Consider the following 13464-nt stretch of genomic DNA (forward strand, 5'->3'; position numbering starts at 1 on the left):
CTCCACCAACCATCACTCCCTCCACTGCCAACTAACCCCCCCATCAACCACACCCTCTTTACCGCCAACTAACCCCTCACCCCCACCCCACCCGATCAGTTAATCAATCAGTTGTGTGCAAACTTCTAGAATCCATAATTCAAGATAAAAGTAAGGAACATGTAAAAAAGCAAAAGTCAGCATAGATTTAATGGCAAGTTATGCACTAGCAATTTTTAAAGTAATTAATTGGATAAAAAAAGGGAATACAGCAGTAATAAAGATATTTGGATTTTCAAGAGGCATTCAATTAGGTATCGAATAACAGGCTCATTAGAAAAATATAAATTGAAAAGAGGAAATCTTGCAGCACAGACAGGAAGTTGGGTGATTGACAGGAAACAGATTCAGGATAATTGAGCGTTACTGGCATTACAGAAGGGTTGTAAGCTGGGAACCCCAGGAATCAGTGTGCTGTTTTGTCCAAAACTTATATTTGATCTTGGATATAAGGAATGGAATTTCGAAATTTACTGACAACTCAAAAGAGGAGATTGGACAAAAACAGTGAGAGAAATGAAAATGATTTATGGCCAAGGCAGATAGGTTAGTGGATAGGCGGACAAGTAGCAGCTGCAATTTAATACGGATGAGGTAATACATTTTATGAAGAAAATCTATGAATAGCAGTATATACTCAAAAGGAACTAAAGAAGAGGGATGACAGAGAAATTTGAGTCCAAATACATAACCCTTTGAAGTGTAAACATTGGGAGATAAAACCTTAACAAAAAGACAATAGCATTTTGAGTTCATAGCACATGGAGGGCAATAAACTTATGCAAAAGACTAGTTGGGCCATAGTGGTGTGTTCGGTTTCGACACCCCATTATAGATATGCCATTAAAGAGAAAATGCGGCATTCACTCACCAAGACGATTCCAGAGATGCGAGACCATAATTGTGGAAAAGACTTGAGAATTGTTTTAAATTATGACGGGTTTGATAAGGAGTGAAAAGAAAATCCTAGTTCTTTCCTTGACTCTAATTGGGTATCAGTGGTGAGGAATTGATTTAAAATTATTACTGAGGAGATATTCAGAGAAACATTTTTCACACAGAAAAAGAATGTTTAGCCACAGAGTGGTTGAGACACAGGTCATAACATTTTTAAATGGCGAATATTCAAAACAAGAGGAAAATGCACTGAACTCTGGAGATTGCCAAGGCTATCTAATCCCATCATCTCAAAGAATCAAAAACGATCATTGCGCACATGGCGCAGTGCTGAGGAGGCAACAAGCAGCGTTTATATATGTGCTGCTAATCGGCATGAACATATCAGAGCAATTTAAAAGGAGGAGTGAACATTGAGCAGAAAAGGGGGTTGCGGGTGAGAAAGAACAGAGATTGGGCGCTGACCAAGGGATGGCCGTTTTGAAAACTTTTGAGAGCAAGGAGAAAGATAGCAATAGAGAGAAAGTTTAGTACAGAATCTAAAGAGTAGGAAGATACTGTTGGTAAGACTGACATGGAAAAAGCACAAGAGGAGTCAAATCAACCCATTTTTGAGAGTTCAGAGATTTTGCTCAAGAAATTGCCCAAAAAAAGGCTGATTAACCAGGGCACGGGAAGACAATGGAACATGGGGTGATAAGTTGAAAGTACTTTGTACAGGGGGTGATTTCAGCTGCAGAGTTGTGAATTATTCTTAAATTATAGAAAGAGGATATATTTGAGAAAGTTTTACTTAGGGTGATGATGGCATGTATAGTACTGGAGGATGATGCAGAGTGTCCTATTTTTATTCTTTTATGGGATGTAGGTGTCACTATTTTCAAATTGTGTGTCGGGGGGAAACTGAAGTGACATCACAGAAAAGCTGTGACCTGAGTGGCTGGTTGGGATTCTAACCTAAATTTAAAAAAAAAAATAAAAAATTTGAGTATTTGGGAACTAATTAAACATAATAACTTAATTATAATTTAGAGGATATCTAAGCCAGAGATCGGAGAGTATTATAGTTAGCTATCGCATTTCTATTAGAAATCTAGTGCTAGGAAACAGATAGTTGACAGTAACTTTGCAATTTAAAAAAAAAAGTATTAAAAAAAAAAAGACAAATTTTAATTAATTGACGCAATGTCAGTTAGAGGGGTGCTGTGCTCTGACTGTGAGATGTGGCAGGTCTGGGAGGCTTCCAGCGTCCCGGATGGCTTCATCTGCAGAAAGTGTACCCAACTGCAGCTCCTCACAGACCGCATGGTTCGGTTGGAGCAGCAATTGGATGCACTTAGGAGCATGCAGGTGGCGGAAAGCGTCATAGATCGCAGTTATGTAAATGTGGTCACACCCAAGGTGCAGGCAGAGAAATGGGTGACCACCAGAAAGGGCAGGCAGTCAGTGCAGGAATCCCCTGTGGTTGTCCCCCTCTCGAACAGATATACCCCTTTGGATACTGTCGGGGGGGGGATAGCCTATCAGGGGAAAACAGCAGCAGCCAGAGCAGTGGCACCACGGCTGGCTCTGATGTTCAGAAGGGAGGGTCAAAGCGCAGAAGAGTAATAGTAATAGGGGACTCTATAGTCAGGGGCACAGATAGGCGCTTCTGTGGACGTGAAAGAGACTCCAGGATGGTATGTTGCCTCCCTGGTGCCAGGGTCCAGGATGTCTCCGAACGGGTAGAGGGAATCCTGAAGGGGGAGGGCAAACAGGCAGAGGTCGTTGTACATATTGGTACTAACGACATAGGCAGGAAGGGGCATGAGGTCCTGCAGCAGGAGTTCAGGGAGCTAGGCAGAAAGTTAAAAGACAGGACCTCGAGGGTTGTAATCTCGGGATTACTCCCTGTGCCACGTGCCAGTGAGGCTAGAAATAGGAAGATAGAGCAGACAAACACGTGGCTAAACAGCTGGTGTAGGAGGGAGGGTTTCCGTTATCTGGACCACTGGGAGCTCTTCCGGGGCAGGTGTGACCTGTATAAGATGGACGGGTTGCATCTAAACCGGAGAGGCATTAATATCCTGGCCGCGAGGTTTGCTAGTGTCACACGGGAGGGTTTAAACTAGTATGGCAGGGGGGTGGGCACGGGAGCAATAGGTCAGAAGGTGAGAGCATTGAGGGAGAACTAGGGAATAGGGACAGTGTGGCTCTGAGGCAGAGCAGACGGGGAGAAGTTGCTGAACACAGCGGGTCTGGTGGCCTGAAGTGCATATGTTTTAATGCAAGGAGCATTACGGGTAAGGCAGATGAACTTAGAGCTTGGATTACTACTTGGAACTATGATGTTGTTGCCATTACAGAGACCTGGTTGAGGGAAGGGCAGGATTGGCAGCTAAACGTTCCAGGATTTAGATGTTTCAGGCGGGATAGAGGGGGATGTAAAAGGGGAGGCGGAGTTGCGCTACTTGTTCGGGAGAATATCATAGCTATACTGCGAGAGGACACCTCAGAGGGCAGTGAGGCTATATGGGTAGAGATCAGGAATAAGAAGGGTGCAGTCACAATGTTGGGGGTATACTACAGGCCTCCCAACAGCCAGCGGGAGATAGAGGAGCAGATAGGTAGACAGATTTTGGAAAAGAGTAAAAACAACAGGGTTGTGGTGATGGGAGACTTCAACTTCCCCAATATTGACTGGGACTCACTTAGTGCCAGGGGCTTAGACGGGGCGGAGTTTGTAAGGAGCATCCAGGAGGGCTTCTTCAAACAATATGTAAACAGTCCAGCTAGGGAAGGGGCGGTACTGGACCTGGTATTGGGGAATGAGCCCGGCCAGGTGGTAGATGTTTCAGTCGGGGAGCATTTTGGTAACAGTGACCACAATTCAGTAAGTTTTAAAGTACTGGTGGACAAGGATAAGAGTGGTCTGAGGATGAATGTGCTAAATTGGGGGAAGGCTAATTATAACAATATTAGGCGAGAACTGAAGAACATAGATTGGGGGCGGATGTTTGAGGGCAAATCAACATCTGACATGTGGGAGGCTTTCAAGTGTCAGTTGAAAGGAATACAGGACAGGCATGTTCCTGTGAGGAAGAAAGATAAATACGGCAATTTTCGGAACCTTGGATGACGAGTGATATTGTAGGCCTCGTCAAAAAGAAAAAGGAGGCATTTGTCAGGGCTAAAAGGCTGGGAACAGACGAAGCCTGTGTGGCATATAAGGAAAGTAGGAAGGAACTTAAGCAAGGAGTCAGGAGGGCTAGAAGGGGTCACGAAAAGTCATTGGCAAATAGGGTTAAGGAAAATCCCAAGGCTTTTTACACGTACATAAAAAGCAAGAGGGTAGCCAGGGAAAGGGTTGGCCCACTGAAGGATAGGCAAGGGAATCTATGTGCGGAGCCAGAGGAAATGGGCGAGGTACTAAATGAATACTTTGCATCAGTATTCACCAAAGAGAAGGAATTGGTAGATGTTGAGTCTGGAGAAGGGGGTGTAGATAGCCTGGGTCACATTGTGATCCAAAAAGACGAGGTGTTGGGTGTCTTAAAAAATATTAAGGTAGATAAGTCCCCAGGGCCTGATGGGATCTACCCCAGAATACTGAAGGAGGCTGGAGAGGAAATTGCTGTGGCCTTGACAGAAATCTTTGGATCCTCGCTGTCTTCAGGGGATGTCCCGGAGGACTGGAGAATAGCCAATGTTGTTCCTCTGTTTAAGAAGGGTAGCAAGGATAATCCCGGGAACTACAGGCCGGTGAGCCTTACTTCAGTGGTAGGGAAATTACTGGAGAGAATTCTTCGAGACAGGATCTACTCCCATTTGGAAGCAAATGGACGTATTAGTGAGAGGCAGCACGGTTTTGTGAAGGGGAGGTCGTGTCTCACTAACTTGATAGAGTTTTTCGAGGAGGTCACTAAGATGATTGATGCAGGTAGGGCAGTAGATGTTGTCTATATGGACTTCAGTAAGGCCTTTGACAAGGTCCCTCATGGTAGACTAGTACAAAAGGTGAAGTCACACGGGATCAGGGGTGAACTGGCAAGGTGGATACAGAACTGGCTAGGCCATAGAAGGCAGAGGGTAGCAATGGAGGGATGCTTTTCTAATTGGAGGGCTGTGACCAGTGGTGTTCCACAGGGATCAATGTTGGGACCTTTGCTGTTTGTAGTATATATAAATGATTTGGAGGAAAATGTAACTGGTCTGATTAGTAAGTTTGCAGACGACACAAAGGTTGGTGGAATTGCGGATAGCGATGAGGACTGTCTGAGGATACAGCAGGATTTAGATTGTCTGGAGACTTGGGCGGAGAGATGGCAGATGGAGTTTAATCCGGACAAATGTGAGGTAATGCATTTTGGAAGGTCTAATGCAGTTAGGGAATATACAGTGAATGGTAGAACCCTCAAGAGTATTGAAAGTCAAAGAGATCTAGGAGTACAGGTCCACAGGTCATTGAAAGGGGCAACACAGGTGGAGAAGGTAGTCAAGAAGGCATACGGCATGCTTGCCTTCATTGGCCGGGGCATTGAGTATAAGAATTGGCAAGTCATGTTGCAGCTGTATAGAACCTTAGTTAGGCCACACTTGGAGTATAGTGTTCAATTCTGGTCGCCACACTACCAGAAGGCTTTAGAGAGTGTGCAGAAGAGATTTACCAGAATGTTGCCTGGTATGGAGGGCATAAGCTATGAGGAGCGATTGAATAAACTCGGTTTGTTCTCACTGGAACGAAGGAGGTTGAGGGGCGACCTGATAGAGGTATACAAAATTATGAGGGGCATAGACAGAGTGGATAGTCAGAGGCTTTTCCCCAGGGTAGAGGGGTCAATTACTAGTGGGCATAGGTTTAAGGTGAGAGGGGCAAGGTTTAGAGTAGATGTACGAGGCAAGTTTTTTACGCAGAGGGTAGTGGGTGCCTGGAACTCGCTACCGGAGGAGGTAGTGGAAGCAGGGACGATAGGGACATTTAAGGGGCATCTTGACAAATATATGAATAGGATGGGAATAGAAGGATACGGACCCAGGAAGTGTAGAAGATTGTAGTTTAGTCGGGCAGTATGGTCGGCACGGGCTTGGAGGGCCGAAGGGCCTGTTCCTGTGCTGTACATTTCTTTGTTCTTTGTTTATTAAGAGCAGCATTTATTGCCCATTCCCAATTGCCCTCGAGCTTGTGCTGTTATAAAAGCTCAAGAGAATCAAAACAGAAATTTATTTTCTGCCGAAAGAAAAAACTACTACACGGCATACAGCGGAAGGGTCAGACGGGACTGCTGATCATGCAGGTCCTAATCCAGACCGGCTTTTAGGAGGTGATTTCTATGAACCCCAGTTGATGGGCATCCGCCCATTAGCAGGGGGAGCTCGTACCCCCAGGGGTCTCGTGAGAGTTATTACAGGTCGTGAGCCACGGTTTTGAACCTCTGGGTCCATGGATACCCACAGTGCCGTTAGGCAAGGTCATGTAGCTTTGGCTCATCCAGAATTTGATATTAGATGGGCAGCTTGATGAGTGCAGCAACAACACTAAAAAAGTAAAGTTGGGCATTACTGACATGCAACAGATTCTCATGTTTATGAAGGATCTTGCTGAAGCTTATGATGTAGATATTGAATAGGAGGGTATTAAACATAAAGCTTTGGGACACACCAAAAGTGACCATGTAGCAACAGAGACAGATAGGAGTGGAAGCAAATAAATGGCACACAGCAGTGTATCCAGAATAAAAGGAAGGGATCTGGAATGTAACAGTCAAATTGAAAGCAACATAGAGGCAGTGCTGGACAGTGGCAGGTAGTTACACAGAATCTCACAGGCAGCATTGACCAGGGTAGTCTAGTTGTTATCGTGGGCTCTGAACTAGGTGCAACAATCCATTTATATTTATTTTTTAAAATTTAAAAACCGTAAATCACAGAATTCTTTTGGAAAATATTAGAGCAGATACTTCTAAAAGTCATCCCACATTTCACATGCAGAAATGTTTTATTTCGTTCAGCGGATGTGGACATCCCAGGCTGGGCCAGCATTTAATGCCCATCCCTAATTGTCCTTGAATAGAGTGGCTTGCTAGGTCATTTCAGAGGGCATTTAAGAGTCAACCACATTGCTGTAGACCAGACCATGCAAGGTCCCTAAAGTACCTTAAGTACGATATGGAGCTATGTACCGGGTGCAGGAAGGTGGGATTAGAAAGGTCACTTGGTTATCCTTTCTGATGGAACATTTTCACCTGAGGGGTATATATCTTAGCACAGTAGAATAGTGGCTAGAACCTGTGGCTGCACAGCGCCAGGGTCCCAGGTTCGATTCCCGGCTTGGGTCACTGTCTATGCAGAGTCTGCACGTTGTTCTCCCTATGTCTGCGTGGATTTCCTCCCACAAGTCCCGAAAGACGCGCTGTTAGGTAATTTGGACATTCTGAATTCTCCCTCGGTGTACCGGAATAGACGCCAGAATGTGGCGATGAGAGGTTTTTCACAGTAACTTAATTGCAGTGTTAATGTAAGCCTACTTGTGACAAGAAAAGATTATTAGTCTGCGCTGTAACTTTCTATGATTGTAATGGACATTAGTGAACAAGATGGGTTTTTGCAACAATTGACAATGGTTTCATGGTCGTTATTAGACTTTTAATTCCAGATTTTGTTTATCTGCCTGGTAGGATTCGAACCCGGTTCCCAGAGCATCATCCTGTGTCTCTGGATTACTAGTCCAGTGACAATACCACTATGCCACCACCTCCCTGCTTTCAAAAGGAACACTTAGCATTTTTACACTTCAGAAATTGCTCTGATGTTCGGAGAACAACATCCATTGTACACTCTGTTCTAAATATCCCCATCAGGTGCCAGACACTATGACACTGCTGCGCTCCAGTATATAAATGTGGAAATCTAACCGTTTAATAAACTGTAAATACAGGGGAAACCAGCTGCCCTGGTTTACTTCACGACAAGGAAAGTCTCATAAACAGCAGTTTCCTTGACTCTGGCTTTTGACATTTCCTTAACATGAGGCTGTTAATACCAAGATGTCCAGTTGATGGAGGGGAAACTTCACAATTCCTGAATGGGAAGTGCATTTAGTGCATAAATTCTCAAATTATAGTGATGCCGATTGTTAAGATTACTCTCCGAGACAACTTGGTCGCTGTAAATATATACTTCCCCTCAAGATATTTATTGCCCTATTATTCCAAAGAATGTTGACCATGAGGGCTGGTTAAGAATTAGTATATTAACAAAAGGACTAGAAAATGCAACAATTGACGAGCAAGCACTAAAGTTACTTTCGAGCTTTGATGAGCTGAAACTCAGCTTGCAAACAACAACATGCTTAATCCCTCCATTTCAGATCATTGTTCCTTTCTCTGCTTTCCTGCCACATTGATCTTTTGTGACCCTCGTGCAGCTGTTCCCTACTGAACAGAACAGCTCTTTGTCTCTTCTTTGTAAATGTGGAGTTTATCACTTTCCAGACTTAATTTCTTCTGCTTCAAGTAAATTTTCATGAAAGTGACAAGTTAATTAGGCATGTTCAATCAAAATCCAATAGCCTGATATTGCAAAATTTACTTAAAATAAAAACCTTTCAGCATAAGGTTTCAATTATAACGATTTTTCACATCAGCACTTAGAATATCATACCAGTACATTTTAAACTCGTAATTTTTAAAACAAGATTAAAATGTATAAATTAACTATTAAATGGCAACTCAACCATTACATTTAGATTAACACAATAATATACTGAGTTGTAAAGTTACACAGCAATAATTCACTCTGAACGACATTAACTAGTGAACTTTAGGTATACGGATACAACATTTCCTGATTTAGTTAATGTCAAGACATGCAATGAAGAGTGTTTCTTAAAAAAAGCAGCTTTGTTCAGAGTGAAAGCTCTTTTTGGCACAGGGAAGGAAATGAGGAAATCCAACTTTGTCATATTTGGAATTTGGAGATCTTCCAAATGTGTGGGCATTTCTTGATGCTGGAACGCATGAGATGATGCTGATGCATCAAGGAGAACTAAATAAAGGAATGCGTGTTGTATATTACGTACAAGCTCACTCAAAAAAGCTTTACAAAAACTCTTGTGCCTTGACTATCTGTGGACTGTGTAATTCTCAAAATATCATGGATTGAGAGTTCCACAGATTTCATGCATTTGTAAATCATGTATTCAATAACCTGCCAGTGAGCATTAAGTTTAAATATAGTTTTAACATACATTCGTCTGGACCACTAAATTGTGGAGTATCTTTTAAAATGTCTTGTGTCTTTATGCAAAGTGGAAATTCTTCCCCACAGATTCATCATGGAAAAGCATTTCTGAGGAAATAAAATTAAAAGTGATGGCTGGATAGGGACACTGGAGAGAGAAAGAGAGCGTGGCTCCAAATCAGGCAAACAAAGGCACTGGAATTTATTAGCAGCTTGGTTTGCAGACTCTCAAAAGATGGCCACTTTCACATGCATCACACACCCAGATGAGCAAATAAAAGCCACAATGGTGTCATTGCCACAGGCCACCAGATTTGGATGTTGAAATGCCACTCATTAACGAACCACTCATGAAAAGTGCAAGCATACACAGTCATGTAATCATTTTGGCTTTCGGCTCGACAGTTTGAGTAAAAGGTCAATTACAATGGCCCAGAATTTGCTAAAATGGGGAATCTGGCAACACGTGCGAGTGTTGGGTCATATTCTTCACCACTCAGCTACAATAATTTTTGCCGTCACAAATGGACAATAGCACGACGAGGCCATCGGGGTATCTAGGGTCTTGGTGCATGACACATGTAATAGTCTATCTCCTTAACCAATGGAATCTAACGATAGAGAGAACGAATGGCAGAAAAGGAACTAGAAGAAATTAAAGTGAAGCAGTTACAGTCAAAAAATAGACTGAAAGAATTAATTAATAATCTTTACTGTCACAACTAGGCTTACATTAACACTGCAATGAAGTTACTGTGAAAAGCCCCTAGTCGCCACATTCCGGCGCCTTTTCGGGTACACAGAGGGAGGGAGAATTCAGAACGTCCAAATTATCTAACAGCACGTCTTTCGGGATGTGGAGGAAACCCACATAGACACAGGGAGAACGTGCAGACTTCACACAGACAGTGACCCAAGCCTGAATCGAACCTGGGACCCTGGAGCTGTGAAGCAACAGTGCTAACCACTGTGCTACCGTGCCGCCCAAAAGGCTGGATTCAGGAAGTGCAAGATGGGCAGAAAGGAAAAGCAAGGAAAATGTGTAAAAATCTATTGTTTAAAAATATAGGGAGGTGAGGCCAAGAAGTGATTTGAAAACAAGGATGAGAACTTGAGATTAAGGCTTGACCAGGAGTCAATGGGAGGAGCCCTACATAGGTCCTTCGGGTACACCAGAGGCAATGAGAATTTATTCAAGTGATTGAATAGGAATGGAACCAGGCAAGTAAGCACAGTCCCACACAGCTGGACGATGGTGGAGATGATTGCAGGGCAACCATGTCAAAGGCTACAGATAGACCAAGAAGGGGGGGGGCCTTTGCCACAATCACCAGGATGTCATCTGTTGGAGTTGTTATTTGAGAGCTGAAATGTCAGGAGATAGACAGTTATTAACACAGAAAGACTGACAGTCTAGGTTAATTCAAACTTCTTGCACTGTCAGGCTTAGCTGCATTTCCATGAACAGCATTCAACTATACAATTAGTACCCACTGATTAAACAGGAGTATTATGACAAAAAATAATTCAAGTGCACTGAATAAAACAAAAAGTATATTAATCATAACTTTTTGACTTCAGAAAAGCTATAGATGGTTAGTCTTTCAAAAATTGATCTTACTTCAAATGTATATTCATGAGCTTGTTATAGCAGCAGTGTGATTCACATACAACATTACATAGTATGACAGCAAAGCACAACTTGTAATAAATATGGGCATGTGAATAATTATATGGAGAACAGACCTTGAGGATTATATGCAACAAAAAGAACTAAGAACTGAGGCTCAGTATAATTCAGAGTATTAGCTAACCTTCAAGTGCAATTGTAAATCAGATCAGCAAATTAAGAATTTAAAAAGGAATCATCAAAATAATTTGCTCTCAACAAAACATAGGGATATCCACTTTCTTTCTGAAATTAATGATCTTCTAAACAAACTGCAACACACAGCATTAAAATGTGTTATTTGGGACACTTGCCCCTAAACTGTAACATAGCAACAAAATGAAACTCTCTTTAAAATTTTGTTTTAAAAACTATTATTTCTACGCACTTAAAACAAAAATAGGGAACTCTACAAACTATGTTAGATATAAAAGGATAGAACTTGTACTTCTGCACTCAAATTTATATATTCTCTTTCATGCTTTTAGGATGATCAAAGAACATCACTTCTAATTAATTACCTTTGAAGTACAAGATAATAAGAACTTGCATTTATATACTATCTTTCATGACCTTAGAACTTCTCACAACAGATTAACAATTAAATACCTTTGAGGTTGCTATAATTCTGGAAACTGCAGCCAGCTTGTGCACAGCACACCCCACAAGCAACAATGTGAGAATGGCTAAACCTACTGCATTTTAGTGACTTGATTGCTGGGCAAATATTGGCCCAGGGTATTGGGGAGGACTGCCCTGCTCTTCTTTAAGATAGCACCGCATGGATCTTCCACATCCTGCCAAGATGGTAGAAGGTTTAAATTCTCACACCACAAGAACACAGCACAATAACTAGAAGAAGTAGGCCACCAGGCCCTTCAAGCCTGGCCCGCCATTCAAATATGATCATGGTTGATCTCGGCCAGTCCCGCAGTCTAACATCTCGTCCAATGGACAGCACCTCCAACAGCGCAGCACTCTCTCAACACTTCACTGGAAACACCCATCTGGGCGAGAGGCTCAAATCATCTGCATTGTTGCACAGATGCTGGTAAATAGAATCGTAGAATCCCAACAGTGCAGAATGAGATCATTCAGTCCATCGAATCTGCACCGATCTGTGTCCCACCCTATCCCATAACTTAACCTTCACATCCCCGCCTGGACACTAAAGGGGCTTTTCAGCACGGCCAATCCATCTACCCCATCTTTGGGCTGTGGGAGGAAACTGGAGAATCCGAGGGAGGAGACCCACGCAGACACGGGGACAACCAATTTGCACACAGCGAGGTCCCACAAGGAGGCAAATCAGATCAATGCCCAGTCGGCTCGCCTCCCTTGCCTGCCAGCCAAGAGTTTGGGGAGCGAACCTCACCGCCTTTCCCCAAATGAAAACCCTTTTTTTTGGGGGGGGGGGGGGATGAGGTTTGGTGGTCGACCTTAGATAACTCTCTGCTTCATGTCCTGCAATGATGTGCCAGACTGGGTGGGTTGGAGCTTCACCGCTCGAGTGCAGTCTTGGAAGTTCCTTTGGCTGCTTAAAGGAGTGAAGGAAGTGCGAGATCCCCTCATGGTGCAACTGCCCCAAATTCCACTCAAGAGAGAGTGTGGGGAGGGAGGTGGGAGGAAAATCAAGTCGAAGAAAAGATCTGAGCAGGAGTGCCTGCTCACTTTTTGTTTTTGAGGGAAACCTATTTCAAACTTGACAGTCCCTTTCCCAATTAAGACTAGAGTCCTTCCAACTGGAGGGGGGGGGGGGGGGGGGGGGGGAAGCAAGACCCAGGGAATTTTGTGTCCCCCCCCCCAAACGAACAGTGGGATTTTGGCACAGGAAGATTCCACCGCGATTGACAATTTTTATCCTCTTGGTGCAGAGTGCCCGGAGCCAAGTCCCCATCCGTCAGCCAGCCCGTCCCCGCACGCTTTAATAAACTCGCCTCGGTTACCGAATGGAAAAGGAAAAAAATATATAGAAAATCCGCGGAAGAAATTTAAATTTAAATTCAGGGGGGGCGGAAATCGTGAGAGAAAAAAAAATTACCTCAGGAAAAAAAAAATCCATAAAATTCATCAAACGTTTGCCGTGATATTGAGGGGAGACGCGTTATTAGGCACGGGCAGTACTTACATTTGATGTTTTTTTTTTTCTCTCTCCGTCCTCCTGTCCTCGCCTCCCCGGAGCCGGCTGCGAAATCTCAGCTTCTCTTCTCTTTTCTTTCCCCTCCTCTCACTTTTTTTTCCCCCCCCCACTCGGCCCGCCTCCATCGGCCGGCGCGTCGTCACCGCCGCTGGATTGCTGACTGACAGCCACCCCGGCCCAATACCGGGCCGGGCCGGCTGTGCCTCCCGGCCAATGGCGTGCGGGTAGGTGAGGTTTTGCCCCTCCCCTTGCCCGCCTCCTCCTCCTCCTCCTCCTCCTCCTCCTCCACCTCGGCCGTCGGTACGGTGCTGCGCGTGCGCAGAGGCTCCCCTCTCCTTCCCTGCCCGGGTGATGGGGCCGGGCCTCCGCATCCCCTTTGTCTCCCTCCCAGTCGTGCGCGCGCCTTTGGTCCTGCGTGACGGCACTTCCGGTGGGCGGGGCCGCTGGCGCCTCCTACCCTCCCTCCTTCAAGGATGTAAACTTTCGACCTGACTGTATCCAA

At 44.1% G+C, this 13464-nt stretch overlaps 1 protein-coding gene across 1 annotated transcript in view; it reads right to left on the minus strand.

Annotated features, from left to right (window-relative positions):
* The window catches only part of cttnbp2nlb (CTTNBP2 N-terminal like b), a 95436-nt gene extending 82374 nt beyond the window's left edge, over positions 1-13062 (minus strand). Inside the window, exon 1 of the mRNA XM_072480142.1 lies at positions 12951-13062. The gene's annotated coding sequence lies outside the window, so the exon portion shown is untranslated. The remainder of the gene's footprint in view (positions 1-12950) is intronic.
* Between the last annotated feature and the right edge of the window lie 402 nt (positions 13063-13464).

Source organism: Scyliorhinus torazame, chromosome 17, assembly GCF_047496885.1.
Source record: "Scyliorhinus torazame isolate Kashiwa2021f chromosome 17, sScyTor2.1, whole genome shotgun sequence".
Lineage (NCBI taxonomy): Eukaryota > Metazoa > Chordata > Chondrichthyes > Carcharhiniformes > Scyliorhinidae > Scyliorhinus > Scyliorhinus torazame.